General features: G+C 36.0%; 2 pseudogenes; both read right to left on the bottom strand.

Moving 5' to 3' along the window:
- Positions 1 to 7140: 7140 nt before the first annotated feature.
- LOC145621138 (endoglucanase 5-like) lies at positions 7141 to 10707 on the bottom strand (annotated as a pseudogene).
- Positions 10708 to 11968: 1261 nt separating this feature from the next.
- Positions 11969 to 23254, bottom strand: LOC145618953 (endoglucanase 13-like; annotated as a pseudogene).
- Between the last annotated feature and the right edge of the window lie 2227 nt (positions 23255 to 25481).

The following is a 25481-nucleotide window of genomic DNA, read 5'->3' on the forward strand; positions in this document are numbered from 1 at the left end:
GTCCGTGCGATTTGGGAAAGGAGCTCCCTTCCAGCATGCGTGAACGGACATAAAGCGTCCGTGCAAACTCAGGAAGTAGGTTCCTCCCAATATAGCAGAACGGACACAGTAAGGAATGAGAAATTCAAAAAATAAACTAAGTGTTTACCTCTTTGAGTTGCTCGTACATCTTGAAACGAGCCTTGTATCTGGCCAAGTCCACCTCGGACATCTCAACCTCTGCTTTTTGGGCCGAGTCAAACATAGCGTACGCCTCCGCTGCAAAAACAAAAGGCAAAAGTGTTAGAATATTTTTCTAAAAAACTCTATGTGCGTACAAAAAAGTTTATATATCTAAGTGTCCACCTTGGGGCATGTTCTGGTACAGGCCGTATGCAGACATGAAGATAGGGTCCCTAAGCCAATTGGCAAGAGGAACCCAATGGCTAGGGACCCGTTCAGTTTTGTTGCCCCGCTTGACTCGATTAACTTTGAAGTACTCGAGCTGGTGTTCGTGGCTTGGGTGGATGGGCGGCTTGTCAGGCTTGTGGTCTTCGCGTCCGAGTTGAATAGGCTCTGGACGGCACCTGTTCATGGGAGGTTGAACTCCGCGTCCTGAGTTTTGACACGGTAGAAGCGGTGCTTCCAGTCCCTCCACTTACTGACACGGTCGACCACGACCATGTAATCCCTGGTTGCACTCAAGATGAGCCAACCATCCACATCCTTTTCCAGCCGAGTGAGTGAGTGAATCTCACAAAAGACCGCAAAGTCTGGCATAAATTTCTTAGCGATGCACGTCACTAAGTACCCAAAAATGTTCAACCAACTGTTTGGCGTCAGTTGGAAGAGGCCGATGTCGTACTCGTCCAGGACAGTCCGGACGAATGGGTGAAGAGGGAAGCGGAGCCCCACATCCAAGGCGGCCCTGTAGACGCAAAACGCTCGTTTGCGCGGCTTCTCCTCATCCCAGGTAGCCACAGCAATGGCCTTCCTGGGGACTTGAATTTCGAATCCCTCCCCCAAATGGAGGGACTCCTTGTACTTCTCAAAATCCTTCCTTAAAAACTTCAGGGCTGTCTCCCCAACTGTACAGGCGTACGGGTCCCTGAAGTTATCTATGTTGGCGACAGTTTCTTCGGCCGCCGCCTCGCCTTCGGCCGTCTCACCCAAGGCCTCTTTCTCAACTTCTTCTTCTTCCACTTGGTGAGAAGGGGCACTCCCAAACTCCGAAGACAGCACTCTGTCCAAATCTGCTGCCTCGGCCGAGCTTCGGCCCCTTGAGCTTGGAACGCCCATTGAAGAAGGAACGTCCTCCTCGAACATTGGACGCTTGCCTTTATCCTTGGCAGCGTCCACCTCATTTCCCGAAGGAGGGGCGTTGCGAATAGGCAGGGCGGACAGTTCGCGGATTGAGATTCCTGTTAAGGGTCTGTCCGCCCCACCCAGTTGAGGCCGAGGTTGAGAAGAAGTGGGGACGGATGAACCAGAAGCGTCCGCCCCAGGATCGGAAGGGTTGTCTTTGCAAGCTACCAGCTCGGCCCCATCCATGACCGAGCTGGCGAAATGAGGGAACCTAAGTTCCGGAGCAGGGGCGGACGAGGCGCCTTCAGCTTGAAGGCGTTCCTCGAAAGAAGAAGTGACCTCCACGGCCAAATGATGGGAGCCAGTGGAGGCGGTCGTAGTTTGAGTGGTGGAGTTAGTCTCCACCATAGTACTTGGGTTACTAGGGTCATAGGGGACCCTGGGATGAACCAGACTGCCGTCTGGGTTCCTGGCCGCATGACACTCACGCGTACGCATGGTTCTGGCCATTGCCTGTTGGGACAGAGAAGAATAAGTGGGGGTGAGTATGTACGCATCAGACATAGACTCACTCCAAGGAGGAGACAACTCTTCTCCGTCCACTCTAGATTCCTCAGTCCCAGGCGAACGGCCGGCCTCATGAGAAGAGTCGGACGAAGCCGAGTATGGATCCAGAATTGAAGTAAAAGAAAGATAAAACAAGGAAAAAATAAAAAAAAAGGAAATGTAGACGGCCTACCTCTATACGTTCTGAAAACTTTGAAGGTGGTGGTGAAGCTCTTGAAGGTTGACCGGAAAACTCAAACTCACGGCGGCGCTCTTGAAGATTAAGGAAAAAGTAACTTTCTCTCACTAGAATGCTCTGCCTTCTCTCTAGAATTCACAATTGGGTAAAGTGTGAAAATGAGAATTCACTCCCCATTTTTATAGAGTGAATTCATGGGGGTAAAATGGTAAAATCATTTTACCCGCCTAAACATTCAAATGGTAATTTCTTGAGAAATTACTCGAAGAAAGGGCCAGGACGACGTTAGGGTTCTGTTAACTTGTGAAAAAGACCAGACGAACAATTAACGGCACGTTAAAGTGAATTGAAATGAGTTAAGTGGAAAATTCAAGAATTTTACACCTTCAACACTTAATCTCCAAAACTTGAGAAAATCTAAGAGGAAAAACGTCCGCCCAGTTCTCAGACGTTTAGTCTAAAACAGGAATTCAGACGTACGAAGCATGATTAGAAAGCCAGGAAGTACGTCTGAAATCATGGAAGCCCAGATTACCCCAAAGAAGATATGTGTCCGTTCTGGGTGGTTAAGAGATAAGCTCCTCCCAGAGTATCAAAACGTCCAGTCTCATTGATGTGGCCGTTCTGGGTGGTTAGGAGATAAGCTCCTCCCAGAGTATCAGAACGTCCAGTCTCATTGATGTGGCCGTTCTGGGCAGTTAGGAGATCAACTCCTCCCAGAGTATGAGAACGTCCAGTCTCATTGATGTGGCCGTTCTGGGTGGTTAGGAGATAAGCTCCTCCTAGAGTATCAGAACGTCCAGTCTCATTGATGTGGCCGTTCTGGGTGGCTATGAGATAAGCTCCTCCCAGAGTATCAGAACGTCCAGTCTCATTGATGTGGCCGTTCTGGGCAGTTAGGAGATCAACTCCTCCCAGAGTATGAGGACGTCCAGCTTGAAATAAGTGGACGACCACATGAATTCAGAGGTTAAGCCTCTCTCAGAGTACGAGAGCGTCCAGTACAAAGTATGGACGTCCAGATAAGCAAAAAGCCAAGCTCATTCCAGACTACGAGAACGTCCAGGGCAAAATATATGGACGTCCACGTAGCAAAAAGAGCCTTGAATCAAAAGTATATGGACGTCCAGGGCAGATGGGAAGCAAACCCAACCCAGAGTACCAGGACGTCCAGAGTGCAAGATCGGAGGAGGCGGCCAGTAAGTGTACGAGCCACCCCCTTTGAGGGGCAAATGTTTAGGGTAAAAATACCCCAGGTACGTGGCCCAATCTCATAGTGACACGTGGCCCAATAAACAGGCGACATGTGGCCCTAGGAGAGTGAGACACGTGTCCACCCGTCATGGTGACACCTGTCAGCCATCTCTAAATGCCCCAATGCTGCAATCAGAAAGAGAAAAGGGCCCTGATGACCTCAGGCCCAAATCCCGAGAAAACCTTGAAAGCCGTAAAACGGCGCCCCCCACGACACGTGGCGACCTCTGACTGCGCAGCCAATCATGTCACGAAATTCTAGGGCATAAACCCTAGAGGGGTACATGTTCCCACCCCTATAAATACCCCAATCATTTATGATGGGAGGGGTGGATTTTGAGGTGACATTAATACAAGAGCACTAAAACGCTCCAACTTCTCTCTACTTTCTCTCTCTAGCCTTTTCCGTTTCCGTTCACTAACTTGAGCGTCGGAGGCGAATATTCCGATCACCGGAATATTCGTTATTTTGCAGGTGTCCGAGTCTTTGTCAGCAGAGCGCGACCAGTATCCGAGGGAATCACAAAAAACCCCGAAACAGGTGGTGATAAATAATTTTACGCTAATTTTTTTCTGTTAATCGTGTAACTATCTAATTTAGGTTATTTCTTTGTTTAACTGTAGAAGGAGGCTACTAAGTGAACGTTTTGGAGGTTAATTACCTTGAGTTTTACGCACGATCAAGGTAATTTTCAATGTCCATCATCTTTAGAATCCCGTTAGGAAATTGTTTTGAAATATTATGTGTCAAATACGTGCTTATGTAATTATATGTGATGAGTGTGCTATCGTATGATAATATGGAATCATATATATTATATATGAGTTTTTCTATTTTGTGAAATAGTATATGTAATTTCAAAAAAAATATGATTATTTGTTATCGTATGAGTTATTTTTATATAAATATAATCTTGGGAATTAGATGATTGATTATATATAATTGATGGTCTCTAAGGCCTATTGAGAATCGAGTTATAATTAGTATGTCATGTGGAACGACTATGTGGTAATAATATTGGAATTGAAATAATGTTACTCGGGATTAAATTGCAATGCTTGTGTGCAATGTGATCGGACAATGTAACCTAATAAAATGTACAGTGAAATATAACTTAAGAAGGGAAATGAAACCCGAAAGGGTGAAGAACAGGTTGCCCACTAGTAGTTATGGTTGCTACTAGTTGGTTTAAATTATTGAATATTGCTGTTAGTCTTCCTCCTAATCACTGGGTATTAGTGAGGGGTGTGCACACTAGGGACATTCTGATTATTTTATGGCCATTTGGGGTTATGCGCGACCCTCTGTAAAGTAGGTGGTGACAGGGACTAGTCCCGGCTTACTGGCGTTCCCTTTGCCTTTCTTAAATGAAGTAATAATATGTTATGAGATAATTTGAACTTGGTTGAGTATTATGATGTCTATAAAATTATATTATGTGTAATATGTTTTGAACTAAAATTATTTATTTTACGGGATGGAGTTGGAATTACTCTGTTTATCTGATTGTTAGGAGTTTTCTCTCTTTTCCTTGTTTCTGATTTATTTTGCAGGTTGGTAAGAGGGTACTCGGTTACGTGTGAGGAGACGTTAGAATAATCACATAGCTAAGACAATTTAGTTGTTTCCGAGTTTAATTACTTCCTTTTAACTAGTGTTTTCAAATAATTGCAGTTTTGATGTAATGACTATATTTTATTCTGCCACAATTTAGACCACTTAGTTAATTTATATATTAGTTCATTTTGCTTTGCAATTATCTTCTACGGAAAATAAGTGTAGTAGTAACACTCCCAGGGTTCGATGGTTCGGTTTGAAAGTTAAAGGTTACTCTTATTGTTTTTAAAAGACTCGAATTTTTGGGGTGTTATACGTAAGGTTATATATTGTAATATTGTATATTAACGTAGTCTGGATATTATTTTTGAGAATTAATACCAATCAAGCACGTCTATATCCATCTAGCTAATTAATTAGCTATGTATGTCTATCTGTGATTAAATCTTTACCCTTTTAAGTCCCAGAGCATTGGTTACTGTTTGAAATCTACGTGTAGATCCGATTTTGCCCTTGTTTTTTTTTTCTTTTTTTGTTTTCGTTTTTGCCTTTTCCTTGTTGATTGACTTCAGTCTTCAACCCTGAATCCCTCATTATTGCTTTTTCCCGTTTTCGTGCTCTACCATTCATTTCTTCCATTTGCTTTCTCTGTCCTTTGAACCGGTCTTTCTTACTAAAAAAATAAAAATAAAAAGTAACAAACTTGAAGTTAGCGAGAAACAAGTTCGCAGAAATCAAATTAAATTGCAAAAATTGAGGAAAAATAAGATGAAAATGGAAGAAAGAGAAAGTACAGTATGAAGAAGAGAGAGAAAGTAGAGTATGAGGAAGAGAGAGAGAAAATGTTTGTCTTAACTATTGCCAACTGGAAGCACGTGGGAAAGAAAGAATTTGGTAACAAATTTCTTTCCTATGTAGTACTTCGTATTAGTTACTGCCATACACTATATTAATGTACATCGGGTTTTTTTAAAACTTGACCTAAGGTCAATTTATAATTATATAGTGGATCATTTTGATGAAATCAAAATTATAATTAATTTTTTTCTCATTTTAAAAAAAGAAAATATATTTAGGTATACCTTACACCTAGATGTTTATAAAAATTTCACATAATCTAGAGCTATCAATTAGTAGGCCGCATTGTGTGACTCGTGTCAAGTACTATTTTGTGCCAATTAATAAATTGTTTCGATTTCAATTTCAGTTAGATAGTATCCTACGAGAAACAAGAAAGTGTACTCCCTTTCTAGCTGAAACTCCAAAACATATAAGAGCCTTATTTTTAGCTATTAAAAAAAGGAGCAAAATTAGTTGAGTCTTAGCACGTCTAATTGTCTATCCATCTAGCTATTTATGTCTATCCATGATTAAATCGGATCCAATGTATGGTCAAGGCTATTATATTACACTTGTATTATCAATCTTGTCCAATTGTCCAAAGGAATTATATTTTATAATTGTATTCTTGTATAAATTATTCGTATTTTTTTACTTGCAATACCGTCAACTTTTAAAAGAGGATTAAAGAGAGCAAGTATATATTAAGATATGCCTTGAATCAGTTAGCCACTTCAAACGACGACTATGATGGGATCTTGGTATCTTAAGGTGTTTGAAAGGTAAGCTATGGTATTCTGTTTTAGGCTTGTTTTCAACCTATTCCGTTTTAGGTTTAGTAAATATTACACTATGATTTATTTTCTTTTTTATTTTGATACCTAAAGGTATGGTATGAGCAAAACTAACTCCCTTTGAATTTCTACACCCCATATCATGCATGAGGGTTTGAGATATGAGTTTTACATTCTCAAATTTCACAAACTAACATGTGGTATGAGTTTTATCTCTTCTAACTAAATCCATACAATACCTAAATCAAACTTCGGTGAACCAAACACTTCCTAATCTAAATAAGTAGCGCAAAAGGTCAAAATATTACATACACTTTAAAACAAATGAAAGGTGTGAAGAATTACTAGTATTAACTATTATGATTTATTGTTGTTAGTTGATGTTATTACTTTGATCATTCACAATGTATTTTTTTTCATAATGTTAATTAATTGAAGATAATAATAATATATGTTTGGGCCTAGTTCATGTCTAAGCCCAATGTATCTAAAATGACAAAAATACCCCTCCATGATTCAACCCTTTATAAACAAGCTTGTATTCACCATTATGAAATAGAGAGTAGCTAATAAACTTCTAATCGCCAAATAAAGAAAAAAAAAAAAAAAACCCGAATTTGATCTTGATTAGATGTAATGGGATGCCTTAGTTTCATCTCCGTATACACACCATGAATAAAAACTCATCAAACAAAGAAATCTTAGGCCTCTAAATTTACAACGTCCCTCCTCAAAATGCATAAATTAATTCTAGCTTAGAGAAGGGAGGCAAATGTTTGTCAAACAATCAACATTAGCCTCATTTTTGCAAAATATTTTCACTCTTTAGAGTTGATGATAAAATGTACACCGGACTACAAGAAATATATAAAAGGTAAAAATTGTCGTCAATGTAGAGTTGATCAAGCATGGTCCGACCCAACTCCGAGCTGGTTAGGGCAGCCATTTGTTGGCTAGCCTGAACCGTGGCACGTATTTTTGGTCCATTAGTGAAAGCTGTAAACCGAGACCTTAGCTTGAGGACCGTCTTGTATGTAAACAAACACCAACTCACCACCGGCCAACAACACTCTAAGATAAGGCGGTACTTGGTAGACGTTCTTTTCACTAGTTGGCATTAGGCCATATATTGGTCCCGAAAGGTTGTCAATCCTTAATTTGAGATCTCTAACCGTTTTCATGGACATGTTCTTAACAAGTACCGTGTGATGATACACGGTTTTCCCCTTGTCTTGCCATGTGCCCGTTATGGAGTGTTTAAATCTAATTGCAACATCTGCGTAAAAAAAGTAAAACAATGTTATCGTTCAGTAAAAATCAGGTGAACAGAACTTAAGTGTAAGAGAGTTACAATAAATTAAGTGTAACACGAATACTCACTTGAGGTGGCATATGGAGATTTTGGTGCATTTTGTGGCTTCTTAGCATAAGAAGTTTTCGGTGAGTTTCGAGCATAAGGACTTGAGCGTGTGTTTGAGCTCCTCAACTTTGAAAAGAGGCCTATAAGGGGAGCGGTACCAGAGATTGTAGGCTCAGTTTGCTCGTAGTTAGATCGATCATCATCAAATTCATCGTTGTTATCCGGCCCTCCTACAAGGCCTCCTTGTATGACATTTGGGTTCGCGGTTGTGCGATGATACCATTCTTCAAACCCTTGGACACACCCGACCGGGGAGTTGTGTACAGAGATTGAGGCAATGGATGCTCCTCTGTGGTGCACTTGTTTCGGGTAGTTGTTTCCAAAACCAACCAAGTAACTCATTGAGTTAGGATTTTGTCCTAGGATGTAATCAGCCTGTAAAAATGATCATTCAAAGTAAAATTTCATTAATCAAATTACTTGACAAAAGCACAACATATAAACTAAATTTTAGACATTTGTAGTACATGAAAATAAAAGGCAAAAAAGATGAAATAAGAACCTGAGACTTAGCAAAGTTGAAGAGGTCTTGTGGTTTCGAGGCACCTTCGGGGCAGTTTACAACAGCCTTTGCTTGGGATAGGTAGTCAGAGTACACGGCGAGGAGGAATGCAGCAGAGGCTGCATATTGCATATTGTTCCATTGGCGCACATACACTAAGCCACCTAGTTGATTGATCAGAAAATATACATAAGAAAGTATTAAACACTGCATAAAAAAGTCAATTTTTTTTGTAATCAGAAATTGATGTATGCAAGTTTAAGTACCAGGAGTAAGCTGAACATCATAGCCATTGTTCTTTTGTAGGCAAGAGCAAGCAAAGTAGTCTGCCTTGGCTTGATACTGATTCAATGTCGAAGTATATGACCCGCCCTTACCTTCCAATAATATCTGAAATTAACCACATACAGATTACAATTACTTTACAATTCGCGCTAATAATATATAGGACAGTCAAATTTAATGTTACAACAAAAGGTGAATGAATGAATATGTATGGTCATGGTCAAGTTACGTACTCTGCCTATTATCAATTGGTTTTAAAGTGAAACTTTAACTACATACGTGTATGTATAAGTCATTTAGCCCGGACTAATAGATGATACCTTAGAAAGGAGGACTTGGACTCCGGCATACTTGTTATCCCAAGAGAATTCCTTAACGGCCCAGCCAGTACCGCCCATGGAAGCAGCATTTTGCACCACATACTGCAAGTACTGCTCTTTGTTAGTTGCTCTATACAACCACGCCGCAGCCCATAACAGTTCATCCTGATTCCACAAATAAACATATTATTAGTCACTATGATCAAAGTAACATTGTCAAATAATGGGCTAAAGCAGAGTCATTTCGGAAAGGAGACTAGTTTTAAAGCCAATTACTCCGTACTTGATAGCCAGAGGATGTGTAGTAATCTGCAGCATTTGTGATTGAATCATCATATAAGCCCCTAAATGTATCCGCGAAGTAGAAAAGCTGCACAAACATTAGAGTAATGTATCTCATTAGTTAGCTTAAACCATGTAGCAGTATCATAAAACACGTAATTTTGGTTATTAGTACCAAAATAATTAACATAGTTTTTCTTCATTTCATGAAAGTATATATAATTAGCGAATAAGACAGTGCACTTGTTAATCACCTGCTCAGCATGATACACAAGAACGTGAGCATAAGAAGAGTTGTAAGGCCGGAAAGCCAATGAGGCGGCAGCTAAGGCAGCTGCAGTTTCACCGGCCAAATCAGAGCCAGGGTTAGACGAATCTAGCTTGTAAGCCGTCCTTGATGTTGTCATGTCCTCCGGTCTCATCCAACAAAGATGGTCAGATGCTCCATCTCCCACCTTCACATTATATGAAAATACTTTAGCGAGTTTAAAAATCAAGACGTTACAATTTTTTGATAATACCATCTTTTACTTGTAATATAAATTTATCGTTTTAGCCAAATTTAATTGTCACATTACGAGTTTAAATACAACACGATATACCTGTCCCCAAAGAACATTAGGGTGAGTATGGGCCTTGATGAAATAATCAGTTCCCCATCGAATAGCTTGTAATGTTTGATCCATTTGATTCGCGGCTAATAAATCCTTGTTGAAATCAATTGCAGCCCATGCCATCATCGTCACCGAAAAGGCCATTGGAAGCCCAAACTTCACATGATCTCCTGCATCAAAATATCCTCCTACCAAGTCCACCTACATAAATAAAAGTATGTACTTCATATTAGTTTTTTCTACCTATACATTTTACGTACACTCTAAAAATTGTGTTACAACATATTTACAATTTAGAGACCCTGTGCTAAATACAAAATTAGGCTGCTATATACTACGTATAAAATTTCCAATATGTTACAAACATTATTACTTTTACATTATGATTGTTTTGTACAAATTGTATAGCCAAAACATTAATATATACTTGAAAGATTGAAGTAAGAATTTCATTTTTTAAAAAAAAAAAATAGCAAGCAAATTTATTTTGAGCCCTCGTATTAAAAGCATGTAATAGACAATATTGTCCTTCAAGAACATGTAACAAGGAAGAAGAGAAAAAAAAAGGCTAATTAAGTTAGTATACTTACTCCTTGAGCATATCCATCGCGCATGGCGGAATCCTTGCGCCACTTAACTCTATTCTCATATGGTAGCTTTCCAGCCCTTTGAGCCTCAAAAAACAACAAGGTCTTGTCTAGGGCATCCCCATAGTCGAACCCCGAGACCATAGTTATAGCTTCCAACGCTAGGAGGCCGACGAACACCACAAGGAGAAAATGTGGACGTGAACATAACCTAAACTCCATAACAATCTTCCTCTTTTTTCACTCCCTCTATTTACGTACCTAGCTAGTACAAATTAAATTATCGATTCGAGAAAATAAAAATCACTTAAACTTTTCCAAATGATAAGAAGTTGTTTTGAGATGTATGTCGCATCAACTTGGTTTATATATGGAAGAATAATTCTAAAGGATGAAATTAATTATACATAAATTAAGAATTAATGTCTAACCATTAGGAAACCTAAATGAAGATTTAGTAGCCTTCACGTTGTATAAAAGAAAAGATTAGAAGAGAGCAAGAAGAGTTTGCTTCCCACGTTGTTTGGTTATGGTTGTTATACATTGTACATACAAATATAAACCAAAGTCAATAACATATAACGTTGACTTTTTTATGTTATTTTATTTTTTGGTTAAGTTATGGTCCTCAACTATGTATTAAATATTTTATATTTTACCAAGCAAGAATATATAGGATAAGAATAAGATTTAGTGGTTGGTTGAATTATGAATATCAAGTTTTATTATAATTTGATTATTATACCGACTGTTCGTGTTAATTGTACGTGTTCTTATTTTGCATGGCTACAATACATTTTATATGTTAGTTAATCAGGTTGGTAGAAGAAATTCACGATCATTTTTTATTTTTAATTTAAATCTTTGAGGGAGATAGTGGTAATTTTATTAGAAAAGGAATTTAATTTGGTGAAAGAGGCAGGCTAAGGGCAATTAGGACAATTCCATTATTAATGTGGGAGGTTTAACACGTGTATTAAATTCTTTAGATGAAAGAGTTTATTTTAATGGTCATAGTTGGCCCAAAGTTCACGTCAATGAGTATAATTTTGCCTAAAAATATATCCTTTTGGTTATAAACACAGAAAGACCCATTCATCATCTTTATGCACGTACATATTTGGTATATTACTTTTGGTACTTAACAATTTTCTGACCTTAAACATTGTATTGTATTATTGTACATGTATTTGTCTATTTGAATATAATAAGATCAGAGAATTTGCATCATAATTTCACTATTAATCAATGGTCATTACATAGAAGGGCAAACCACAATTTTTTGGCTGCCACTTTAAATTTCAGATTTCATCAATCAAGTACAATAAGGATTGATGTCTCTGACATTAATTAATTAACTCACAATTATAAAGATAAAAAATTTAATAAAAAAATGCTAGCAAACAAGGCTAGGAGCAAAAGTTACAAGATTAAATTAGAATTAGCTTCATATACTAAGCTAATCTAATTAGCTCATACAAAGTTACAGGGCTGCAAGAAGAGGCACTAAGGGTAGCATTGCTTTCAGTACTAAGTACTTAACCCGGCCCGAAAGCACTGATGGCGCCGTGTTTATTTGTTGATTCACCATGACATAATCTTCTGCAAGATGTTCAGTATCAGATACATATATATCAGTTTGAATTGTATTGATTATCTTTAAGTTTTTGACATTATAAAGTTAATGTGAGTTGAACAGGACTACTCACCTGTTTCTGGACTTGGAGCAGGTGACTTCAGAATGTAGTCAGAACCTGTAAACATGAACAGATTTTGATGAGGTTTCTTTTTTTTTTTTCCTGACAACATGATTTTGAAACAATGTGGAAGTATTCAAGTAATAAATTTTGGCAAAAAAATAGAGGAATAAACACAGAGTAATGGGGAAATAAGGAAGAAAAAGATCTAGTGCTGCAAGTTACTCGGCATACTTACTTGGAGCAGGTTCTGGTGCTGAAGGATTCTGCACTGATGTACTCTGGAGTGGAGTTTCAGCTGGTTGGTGTGGAGGAGATAAAGGAACTTGCATCGGAACGAGACAAAGATACTTTATATTAGTAAAAAAAATGCTGATGAGTCTTAATTAGTTTATGTTATGAACTAATGGACTAAGTAAATTATCAGTAGTACAAATAAACTTAAAGTTCAGTCATTATAACAAAATTTTCAGAAAATTTCGTAGCACAAATGAAGAAGAAATCGAAAATCTGAAGATATTTTCATGTACAAGTGATGAAGTGAAGTGAGAGCTCTGAAAGTTATGATATCAGACAGAAGATTTAGAAAAAGAGTTTTTGGCCCAAAAAAAAAAAACTCGGCCTAGCAAAATTTACCTGGTGACGCGTTTGAAGCAGATGGATTCTGATATTGATCATAACCTAAATATACATGTTGAAGACACTGTCAGTCTTATGAAATGCAGGGTTGACAGCAAGGAAGTGCAGTAAAAACTTAGCAACAAGATTACTTAAGTACCTGAAGGCGTGCTTGGTTCCAATGTTTCATCTGAATAAGAACCTAAAAAGTTCAAGTGATTACACCCAAATGCACACATAATTAATGGGACTAATTGGAAAGGAAATCAAGTAATACCTATGCAATTACTGGTGTTTGTATCCTATGCAATTACTGTATTACAGTAGTTTTTACTTATGACCTTTTTGCTAGATCTTGCTGATTAGAGCAGGATTTTACTCAAAATAATGACTTTTTTTAGCTAGAGCTTATTTTAGTAGCTTAAGAGAATAGGACCTATATTTTCGAGACAAGCTACATTAAACCATATGAGCTTGGTATAACTAACAGCAAAAGGTCTATGCAATCGAGTACTTACTTTGTGGAGGTGTTTTAGGGGACTCTTGATAATCTGCAGAAGGATGAAAGATAGGTAAATGCAACTTTTACCAGGAAAATACAAATAAGTGCAGAATTAAAGAATGATCATGGTAATGACCTGAAGGGGGACTTGAGGAAAATGCACTGTTCAGCTTGGAGAAAAGGCCTATTAGAGGTGCTCCTGCAGTAAGAGTAGGTTCACTTTGGTCGTAGTTGTCACGGTCATCAGTAAAGCAGTCACTGCTGTCAGGACCTCCAATTAGACCTCCATACAGAACGTTTGGATTTGGGTTCCAATTCCTATACCATTCGTCGAACCCTTGTGAACAATCCAACCTAGTACTAGGTGAGGCTTTTGTGGATAATGGGTTCCGTAGCCTATTAAGTAGCTCATTGATTGAGGATTGTTACCGAGTATATAATCAGCCTGCACCATACCATATCAAATTCCATAAGAATTATTAGTAGTAGGTTTATGTCAAAGTAAGGAAAAAAAACTTGTGAATATATAATTAAGAGTATAAGTGCTGAAAAACAAATTAACGTAAGAAGTATTGCTTTATTATGTGCTAAGAACTTCAAGAAAAAATAATCTTGATACTTGTAGTAAAATACTCTAGGCTAAAAAAGTTGAAGGGCTGAAGAAGTTGCACATATTTACCTGTGACTTAGCAAAGTTCAGAAGATCTTGAGACTGTACTGTACCGTCTGGACATTGAATCACAGAGCTTGAACTAGCTAGATATTCAGAATAGATGGCTAAAAGGAAAGAGGCTGATGCAGCATACTGCAAGTTGTTTGACGCGAGAAGGAATGCCAACCCTCCTGCTCATACAAGCAGGAAAAGAAATAATCAGCTAAGGGATCTTTCGCGGTATCATCAGTACCTTTGGACAGGGCATATGCTACAAACCTTATACCTTGCAAAGGACTAGAGCAGAGGACTGACCTGGAGTCATGGGAACATTATCCCCACCGTTTTTCTGCAAATAAGCGCAAACAAAGAAATCTGCTCTGGCTTTGTATTGCTTCAGAGTGTCAGTGTATGCTTGACCATCTCCATCTAACAATACCTGTAAAACACACGTGTGCGCTGCATTATTTTTCATTTCGTACATGTAATGAGCAAGTGAACAACTTTTGACAGGTTGATGATCACATGAAATTTCATATGTAAAACTCCCAAGAAATATGCTATGATTCAGTTTTTATCAAAATATATTATCAAAATTTGTAACTGAAATTACCTTTGTTAGAAGGATTTGTACACCAGCATACTTGTTATCCCAAGAGAACATTTTGACTGAATTACCAGTTCCACCTAAAGATGCTCCATTGTAAGATGCATACTGCAAGTAGTAGTCGTTATTCGTGGCTCGGTACAACCAAGCAGCTGCCCACAAGAGCTCATCCTTCAAATTATTTAACAACATTACAGTGTTATAAATTTAATGCAACAAATACTTATAGAAAATATAATTCAAATAAAGGTTTGACTCTAAGACATATTATTACATAAGGTAATTGACTAATCACATGGTTTTGTATTAGGAACTATGAGATCATACACAACAGACTTGTACTTATTTAATTTTTCTTCCCATAAATAAGGAAAATAAGCATGTACTAACCGTGTATCCGGATGAAGGATAGAAAGACTCGGCTTCTGGGTAGGAATCATCATACAGACCTCTGAACGTATCAGCAAACGAAAAAATCTGCAGAAGAGCAAATAGTCTCTTTTGCTAAAAATTTCTGTACATATTACAACCTGTTTTCACCAAAATGCAAACTTGTACTAGAAGAAGAGTACTTCAATGCACATATATAACATAAATAAGAGACTAAATACCTCTTTGGCATGACTCAAGAGAAGACCCGAGTAGGAAGAATTGTAAGGCTTAAAGGCTAAAGAAGCAGCAGCCAAAGCCGCGGCAGTTTCACCAGCAACATCAGAACCAGGATGGCTAGAATCAAGCTTATAAGCTAATCTTGATGTAGTCATTTCTTCAGCACGCTGCCAGCAACTATGATCCTCTTCTCCTTCACCTACCTAAACACGCTTGCAAATCAGCACAATAGAAAAGCTTACATATGCGCGATTTTTTTAATAAAAAGACACGAGTATATAGACTTACCTGAGCCCAAAGAACATTGTTGTCACAATGTGCCTTGAGAAAGTAATCAGTCCCCCATCGAATTGCTTCGAGGGTATGATCCATCTGGTTAGAAGCTACGATTTCTTTCTTTAAATCAATAGCTGCCCACGACATTAGTGTCACACTATACGCCATTGGAAGCCCGAACTTCACATGGTCCCCTGCATCATAGTATCCTCCTACTAAGTCTGCCTGCATACATTATTGAACATTTGTCAATTTTCGTAACATCAATATGACTATCTCAATCTAATCCAAAGCATATATGGAGGAGTCGGACAGGATTCTCTCTAGTAACTAGACGACTTTAATTATTATGTGTACATACTTGTTGTGAATAACCATCTTCGAGGCCAGAATCACCACGCCACTGAACTCGTTGATTACCGGGGAGTCTACCAGACCGTTGTGCCTCAAAAAACAACAAACTCTTGTCAAGTGCATCATTATAATCAAAGGACGCCGTAGCTACAACATTGGTAGTAGTCGATGTTAACACGTAAAAAAGTTGTAAGGTGACCAAGAGAACACCACACAAGCGATATCTCCCCATAAAAATTACTATAAGTCTAACAATTCTATGAATTAAAATTTTTGCCTAAAGTAAAGTGTAGTTTGTTTGCCAAGGATGCATGTAATATAGCGATATTATGTTCATAGCATTATAATGAAGGAGAACCAAAGACATGATTACATGAAGAAAGAGTCTAGAAAATGACACACTAAATAAGTTTGATTTTTTACATAAAGTTGGTTGCCTCCACGTTCTAGTGAATTAAGCTTAAAGGTGCTCACGTTGTTGGTCAAATGACAAAATTTAAATTAGAGAATATGAGTCAAATGCTTTTTAACCCAAAAAACAAAAATAAAAAAGGATTGCTAGGCAAATATACATACAAGTTTCATAAAATATTTTTGGATTTGTTTATCTATGTTGTCATTGTAACTAGCTAAGCTAGGTTGACTAGTTTTAAGTAGCAGGCACAATTGATATTAACCCAAAATATATAATATGGTGTACGTGGCAGTAGAGGGTTGGATGCCAATAATAATAATAATAATAATAATAATAATTTTTTTGTAGGTTGTATGAGAATGTCTGTTTTTAAGATCTAAAAATAACAATAATAAGAATAATAATAATGATTGTTTGTTCATGTGTTGCACCTTACACCAAAATTTAGAAGTTTGACTTTTATTGACTCAATTTAGACCTTAATGGACTAGCAAAGCTTCTGATTGGGCTAAAGTCTATATAATATACAGTCAAAGCCTAACAAAGTTTTATTTGAAAATAGAGCCCAACAAAATTTGCATAGGAGTTTGCAATTTATAAAGTAATGCAATTAAGAAAAACGAAGGGGTACAAAATAATGAAATTAATAGTGTTACAAATGGGCTACACCCATAACATTTACTACCATGTATGATGTATATATAACCCGAAATATCCCTGTTGACTATTTATTGATGCCTCTTAATTGTAATCTATAAATAACTTTTTTATTTTTTAAAAAATCATCATAATTAACTAAAATCCTCAAATTACTAAAATTCTAAAGAAAGTTTGAAAGAATTGGAAGGTTTCACAACAAATTTATACATTGCAAATGTGGCACACTAACATGTAACTTCATCCTCTACGGATGAAGTATGCAATGTACTGCACTCCAATTAAATAATTCTAAACGTAATTTAAACTAATATTTTCAATAAATCATTCAAATTTCCTATTTTTCTGTAATTCTTCCATGTTCTCAATTTTTTTAATGCTAATGCAACAAAGTTAGTGCCTCACTACTCCTCTTTTAGCTTCCCTGAAGCTTTATTTTTTATCATTTAATCGTATTACTTTTCTTACTTACTAAACTAGAAATAATGGTGTTACATAGAAGAACAACCTTTAAAGGATAAACTAAAAATAAACAAAAATAAGTCTGATATATTTAAAAGTAAATAACTTAAGTATTTTAGTCAATCTAAGTTTATTTATCAACATCTTCTACCATACTTGCATTACAAAATATAAAGGAAACATCTTGTTAAACACCAACCTAAAAAAAACACAAATTGAAACATGGTGAGTGAATTCATTGTGGGCCTTGTGGCAATTGAACATTACTTGAGTGGCAAATTATTAGTGACATTGGATGCATTATCTCGTCTTTATTGTCCTTTGCTTTGTCGATGAGATCCAATTTTACCAACTAAAATTTTTGAAAAGTTTTTTGTTCATTGTATGTATGCATTAACGTATTATTTATATAAGTGAATTAGAGTGAAAATAACAATAGTGGATTATACATGTGTATATCAGAGAAGTGTCATACACGACTATAACATCATGCATTCACTGTTATATACAAATCATTATGAAGATATAAATATGTTTTTTTTTTCATTGAAATTAATCAATTCGTAAAATATGAAATGTTACATAAAATAAATCATATTAAAATTATTGACTAATTAACAAATTACGTGAACAACCTATATATCATATTACAACACTTAATATTATGTATGTTGTATTATAGATAGATCTATATCATTAAATTTTCAAATTAAAAAGTTTGTCACAAGTCTATTTAAAAAATTGGTAAATAAATTGACTCATGTAGAAATTCATTGAAATGGGTGAAACAATAATTTATTATGGATAAAATACGAAGAAACCAAAATAAGTCTAACATATTTATAAGCAATATAACACAAGTATTTTAGTTAACTCATTAGTCATCAATATTTCTATCATATTTGCATTAAATGAAAATAGAAACATCTCGTTAAACACCAATCTAAAAAGCAAAACACAAATTGAAACATCATTCGAACCTATTAGAGTAGTAATGAGTGATGTCGACTCTCGGTACGTTAATCCTTCTCGAAGTCATACATGAAATTATTGTAGCGATTGAGCTCTACTAGAGTAGCAAAAGTTTTCGCCACATTCGGAGCACTGTCACGTTTTGGATGCCCCTTTCTTTGATGGGATTTGGTTCTCACTAGATGATTCGGTCGGCTTGGTCAACACTACTTTATGAATTAAGGAATTGTTCTCTTCAACTTATTTCAGATACTTATTACTTATTCCTTAATAAATTCATATCAGATTAGAAATCGTTAATTGCGTATTAAATTTTTTTATAAAAATTACATAAATTTAAAGCCCATAATGAGACGAATCTAACAAGATCCATTTTGATAATATTTTTCTTAATAGATTAGTATTAAAATGCGGTCAAAGTTTAGTCAAATTGTTATATCAGATCAGATTAGACTAGACCAGATCAGAAAAATTCAGATCAGACCTTAAAAAATTCAGACCAGATCTACTTATTTCAGGTGAAGAGAAAGTCCTAACTTACTAGAATTTTTGAAAAGATTTAATTTTAGTTAACTAGTAGTATTGTTAAAGAGGGTGAGTTTTGAGTTATTGTTGACAAGTAACGTTAATGAAAGAGAATTTAACAAAATCAAACAATAATTAATCGGGGAAGGGCTAAGAATCCATATACATAAATATAACAATTCGGCACATTCTCGATTCATTGTCTCATACAACTTTTTGAATGGATCCGTCGTCGCTTCGTAATTTTGTGAGAAAGTAAATTCTTGTGCTGATTCCGTAACCCGAATCCGAGCCATAATCAATCATAGCCCCGCACAACCGGAGTCCAAATTAAACGCAATTAAAACATTGTCTTTTATATGAGTAAGAAAAACCTTGTCTTTCGAAAGAGATAAACCCTTTCTTTCGAGGGAGACATTATTGTAACTAAAAAAAAAAAATACTTAAAAGAAAATAATTATTGGGGCTTTTCACCGGTGAAATTTGATGGAAGCCCCTTCAAATTGACAATGAAGGCTAGAGTTTAGGAGAGAGAAGAGAGAGGAGTTTAATTAATTCATATATAGAAGTATTTTTTATTTGTTGAATGTAAAATGGAGTTAACTATACTAATGGGCCCTCAATTGTTACATTTTTCACCGTTTGAGTACTCAATCACAATTTCCGGTCAAAAAAAAATTAAATACCCAAAAAGAATTGAGGGGGTGTTTGGTTCAAGCATATTAGGTATAAGGTATGGGTTTGGAATGACCAAAACCCATACCTTGTGTTTGTTTCTTGAAATTTCATTTTTTAAACCCATACCTCAAACCCCAAGGTATGGGTTTTTGAAACCCAAGGGGGGAGGTGGGTATGGCTCATACCCATACCTTTAGGTTTAAAATTAAAGGAAAACTATCATTCCTAGATAAAAACCAAACACATGAAATTAAGTATCAAGTTCCAACCCCATACCACCTAGGTTTCATTCCTCATTCCAAATTCATACCATTGTTTGAACCAAACGCCCCCTGAGTACTTTGGGTTAATAATTGAGTATCTTGAGTTAAATTAACGCCCACATAAGCACTTTTTTTTTTTTATCGATGATACCTCTCTCAATTCTTTTCCCCACCCCTTTCCCCATCTTTCATCTTGTTTTCATCTGTAAACATAATGTAAAGTTTTTTTTCCGGCTTTTGGCTTAGGAAAACATATAGGAAAGTTTTATGGATGCCATGAATGTACACGGAGTATCTTGCTGGTAGATTGATTTTACTAAAGTTAATGAAGATCTCTTTGCATTATCTCACTCTCTCCAAAACAATTTGCTATTGGATTGATATTATGGAGTACAAATAATAATCCTGATAATACTGTAACACCCCAATAATTCTCCCTTTTCCAAACCACTTGCTTTAAATAAAATAGTGGAGAACCATTGACGTGCTACCGCCACGTGTTAAAACGTTAAGGCTTTATCAAAGTATCGCAGCGGAAAGACAAACTTAAGTCTTTAAAATAACATAGTTTAGAAAACGAATAAGTCAAAGCTTACAAACTGGAACCATGTAAGGCCCTTATTTAAAATCAAACCAATATTAAAAATCCAAAACATAAATGAAATAGCGAAGCATAAATAAGTTCAACACAAGAATCGAATACTCTCAATCACACCAATCCCTTGACAATGCGTTTGTCAAATCCCTGAACTTCACATCATCAAGCTAACCTGTGCATACTGCTCCCCAATAATACAAGTGTAATAATTGGATCATCACAGGGTCATTGAAAGGCGAAGGCCATGACCAAAGAAAGACACACAAAGCACGCAATCAGCAAAGCTGAGTACATACAAGCTACAACGCACAAAACCTGGTATGCTCAATTAATTAAAGTAAATAAACATACAACTCGAATTCATTAATCAAGACTCTACACTTAAACAATTCAATTGACTCAACATACTTACTAACCAATTCCAAATACTTGACTCTCTATATTTAATTTAATTAATTTAATTTGGAGTAAGCAATAGACCAGGTTATCCAATCCACCAAATCATTTTGGTCCCAAATGACCATTTGAAATAAAAGTTTAGCGTGATGCAAGAATGGGCGTGACTCCATTCTCACAAAGTTAGTCTAGGATCCCATCTAACTTTCATTATGAAATAAAATGTAAATACCAAAAGAGAAGAGGACATGTTGATCAAACAAGCCTCGAAAAGCCACGGGCTACCACCGTGTACCCCAACCCATAATTGTCAATACTCTAGAAATGCACGCTTTCCAGAGTTTTATTGCTCATCCATGTTTCACTTTACGTAATTACAATTTTAATTAATAGCCGACTCAATCAAGAAGACCATACATAACAATCATACATCAATTCATTTTTAATCTTATTTAGGACAATGGTGATCACATCACAAATTGACCTTTAATTCTATAAAACTTCCAAATTATCCAAAATTGTTGAACATAGTCAACTCACCTAGCCATTTCGGCTTAATCCACCTTTACTCAACATACTAACAAGTTATGATTGAGTAATAAATAAATAATAATAATAATAACCTTGTGGAATAATTAATAAATTCATTCCACTTAAACCATTCAATTCCAATCCTTTAATAATCCAAATGTGGTTAACAAACCAATCGAATAAAATTATGCTTGTATCAACATTCCATACAAACATTTTATCCAATATAATTCAACATGTTTGCATCCATAATTCCATACAAACATAATCAATTCACCAAATCATGTTTCATAAACATAAGCACATGAATTAAATCAATGTGTAACCAAACAATTTCCATCCAAGTGTTCCCTAATCATGAAACTAAGTTCTTTCCTTTCGGTACCTAACATGATACTACTTATAACGAAGTAGACATGTACGTACCTCGTACAAATAATCCTTTGAGCCACTTTTAATCACTTAAAATTCTCCTAGGGAATAATCACTTCCTAGAAAACAACCAACAATTAATATTACTAACCCAAGTAATTTCCAACAATATAATATGATGAAAAACTTATTAAAATAAAAAAAAAACATATTTATATGCTTAATTAACTTTAAACATAATTAATTTTATTAATCAAACTCAAGGATAAAATTTTAAGCATAAAAAAAAACTTCGTTAAAAATGAAAAACTGCCTGAAAATCATATTTAGAGGCAGAATTTGGCCACGAGAGGGTGGTGCTCACTACCAAAGGTAGTGAGTCTTTCTTAAAACATCGTTTCCACATGGAAAACACTACTTTTTTGTCAAAATCGGATGAGTTCAGAACCTGATCGGGATTAATATTAACGAACCGAAATTAAACATTAAAACACGAATTTACGTGTTCAAAATAATCTGGAAACTAATTAGTAGTATAATCACCAAAATTTCAAAACATCATTACTATAAAAGCCCTAAATCAATTGTTCATAAAAACCCTAAAACCATGATTTTCAATAATTAAAAACCCTAGGTTATTAAATTTACAAAATCTGAAAATTATAACATTTATAAAATCTGAAATTATAAAGTTTAATCATTAAATTACAATTTGATACTAATTAAATTAATTCAAACAATAAAATCAAAACCCATAATCAATAATTATAATTACACAAATTAATAAAACAAAAGAGAAAGGAAATAAGACTAACCTTTTGTGTGGGGAAATTTTGGGGATGTATGGGGTATTTATAGGAGAGAGAGTGGTGTAGGGTTAGTTTTAAGATTGAGCCTCATAAAATTAATGGGCCAATTAAGAAAATAAAGTGGGTTTGGTTTGTTGGACATAAATTATTGAAGAAAGGTTCATAAAAAGTTTTTTGTAATAAAATCGTTTATCAACCCCAAAAATAATTTGAAACTTTTAAAATTAAATCCGAAAAAATACAAATAAATATTATGAATAAAATATAATTTCATTAATAATATATTTAAAAATACGGGGGATTACAAATACCAATTAAAATATTTCATTAATCAAATAACCAATTAATAATTTTTTTATAAAGTATGAATTTGATGATCCATTTTAATTACAGAGTTATATAATGTTAGAAATAATTTGAAAATTTTATGAAACCCCAATTTTACTTTGTTTGTTTGTTTGTTTGAAAGGAAAGGCTCAGCGAGCCAGATTAGAATTAATTAAGCAAGATCGAGTTCCGCCAAGGTAGTAATGTCTTGCGGAACATCATCAACAAACACTTGTTAAATACCATTACAAGGAAGAATTCTAGCATCAAGGTGTAACATGAAAACAAGGTCTTTGCCAATAGCACAAATCATCAATCACAATATCAATGGGAGCCTTGCCACCCAGATTCTTGTTGACAGCAATCACCACCAAAAGCGAATAGCACTCAAGGTCCACACTGCGATACCCAAAATTAGACGCAAGCACCATCCCTATCCTAGCAGCCATAGCTTAAGCCAACACAACCGAAAAATCACCCTCCACCCGACAAGTCATAATAGCCAATACCCTCCCACAATTTTCCCTAGCCACCGTTCCCAGCCCCACACCACTACCATAAAAAAATAGCAGCGTCTGAGTTCACCGGGATTATGCCAGCAATAGGTGGTTCATCAGGCTTATCTAAGTTTAATATACAACTAAAATAATTAGTACTACCTGTAGCATTTAGTACTATACTTGATTTTATGCATTTTTTTTATTAAATTTTGTTAGTATTTAATTACCTGAGTTAACAGTGAGTTAGTTGGCTGGATTTTGGGTTAGAGTACTCAAAGAGTTAAAAAAAATAAATTGAGTACTCAAAGAGTGAAAAATGTAAGAATTGAGGGCCTAATTGTGATGTTAACTCTGTAAAATGGGTTTGAAGTTATATTATTAAAGCTACTTCAAATTAAAGGAAACAATACAAAATTTTGAAACACACACTTCACGCTCATAATAATTGAACCTCTCATTTTGAATATTTTAAACAAGGAAAATTTGTAAATTACTACTTCAAAGAGAGGGCCTTTGTGATAACCACCAAAAAAAAAAGTTGATAATTACTACCCCTAAGCTAATTAATTCTAGCAATTACTACCTTTTTTTCCCTAATCAGCCTACTTAACCTCTTAATGACATAATTATTCGTCTAAACTATAATTAGTAGCTTTTAAAACTTAATTAATGAGATAAACCCTTGCACCACCTCCCAACCACCATTGCACAACCTCCAGCGGCCCCCCTTACCACCTTCGACAACTCCCCACCCTGAAACCCACTCGCCGCATCGATTCCCCACCACAAAACCCATTCTTCCCGTTCCCCCACCACAAAATCCACCTCCTCCTGTTCCCCTACCACGATTTCGACCTCCTTCTCGTTTCCCCAACGCAATTCCCAGTTTCCCACCCTTCTTACCCCACCACGAAACTCATCCCCCTTTTCTTCTCCTTCCCTGCAGAAATTGCGGATTTTGTGGTGGGGGAGCTGTCGGAGGTGGTAAAGGGGGGCTGCAGAAGGTGGTGGGTAGGTAGTGCAAGGGTTTAACAATTTAACTAGTGTGTGGCCCAAACGATGCTCCGGATTGCTGATAAGTGTTATTTATGTCGCTATTTTTAGGAGTTTTCTAGTTAGTTTTTCATAGTTTTTCTATCTTTTTACTTGGTTTTAATAACGTTTTACTACATTTGTCATGTTTATGTGTGAAATGTCGTTATTGCTCAATTTTGGCTTTTCTTGCATATTTTGGTGGCTTATGACATTAGATTAAACTTTATTGGTTTACTCTTATGTTTAGGAACACTTGGATAAGTTCATTGCTCAAGATTGAAGAAATATAAAACATAAAAGAACAAGTAATGAAGAAATGTGCACTTGATTTGCAAAGATCATACTTCAAACGCCTATATCTTTTGATCTAAAAAACATTTTGAAGTGATTCAAATTGGAGAATAAAGTTCATCTCGAGAGCTTTCCAGCGACTGGTCACATGCCTTATTCCGATGAGTAACGAAGAAGTTATGACCTTCCGAAAATAAGCTGTTTCGCCAGAAAAGGGCTGCACGTCCGTGCCAATAAGTGGCACGTCCGTGCAGGTCCCTGCACGTCTGTGCCTAATGAAGCACGCCCGTGCAAGGTCAGGCAGTAGCTGCTGCTCGTATTTTAACAGGTCTGCACGTCCGTGCAACCTTTGGCACGTCCGTGCCGACCTGTAGACGGGTCATTTTTCTTGTTTTCTCCGTCCTTTCTATTTGGGGTAATATAAATACCTTCTTAGCTCCGATTGTAAAAGGGAGAGCTTCTTAGTGTAATTTTAGCTTAGGTTAGTTTTTTAGAGAGAGAAACTCTCAAATTTTGGAGAGAGAAAGTGAGAGAAACAATGGTTTTCATGGATTTTGGATAATCAAAGGAGGAATTTGATGATTTGAAGATCTCCATTTTATATCAATGAGCATTTCTTACTCTCTTCTCTCTTTATGCTTTATTAATTGCTTTGTTAATCATGTTTAAGTAGATTTCATTCTACTAGGTGTTGAGTGAAGCTTTGGTATGGTTAATCAAGTTACTTGAGATAAATTTGATGATAATTGTGTGATTAAATTGATTGAATTGATGATGGCATGTTGTTTGTTTTAGATTGGATTGATCTCCCAAGATAGCAAACTTAATTGCATGTTAGTTCTAGTTTGAC

Source organism: Chenopodium album, chromosome 27, assembly GCF_948465745.1.
Source record: "Chenopodium album chromosome 27, dcCheAlbu1.1, whole genome shotgun sequence".
Taxonomy (NCBI): Eukaryota; Viridiplantae; Streptophyta; class Magnoliopsida; order Caryophyllales; family Amaranthaceae; genus Chenopodium; species Chenopodium album.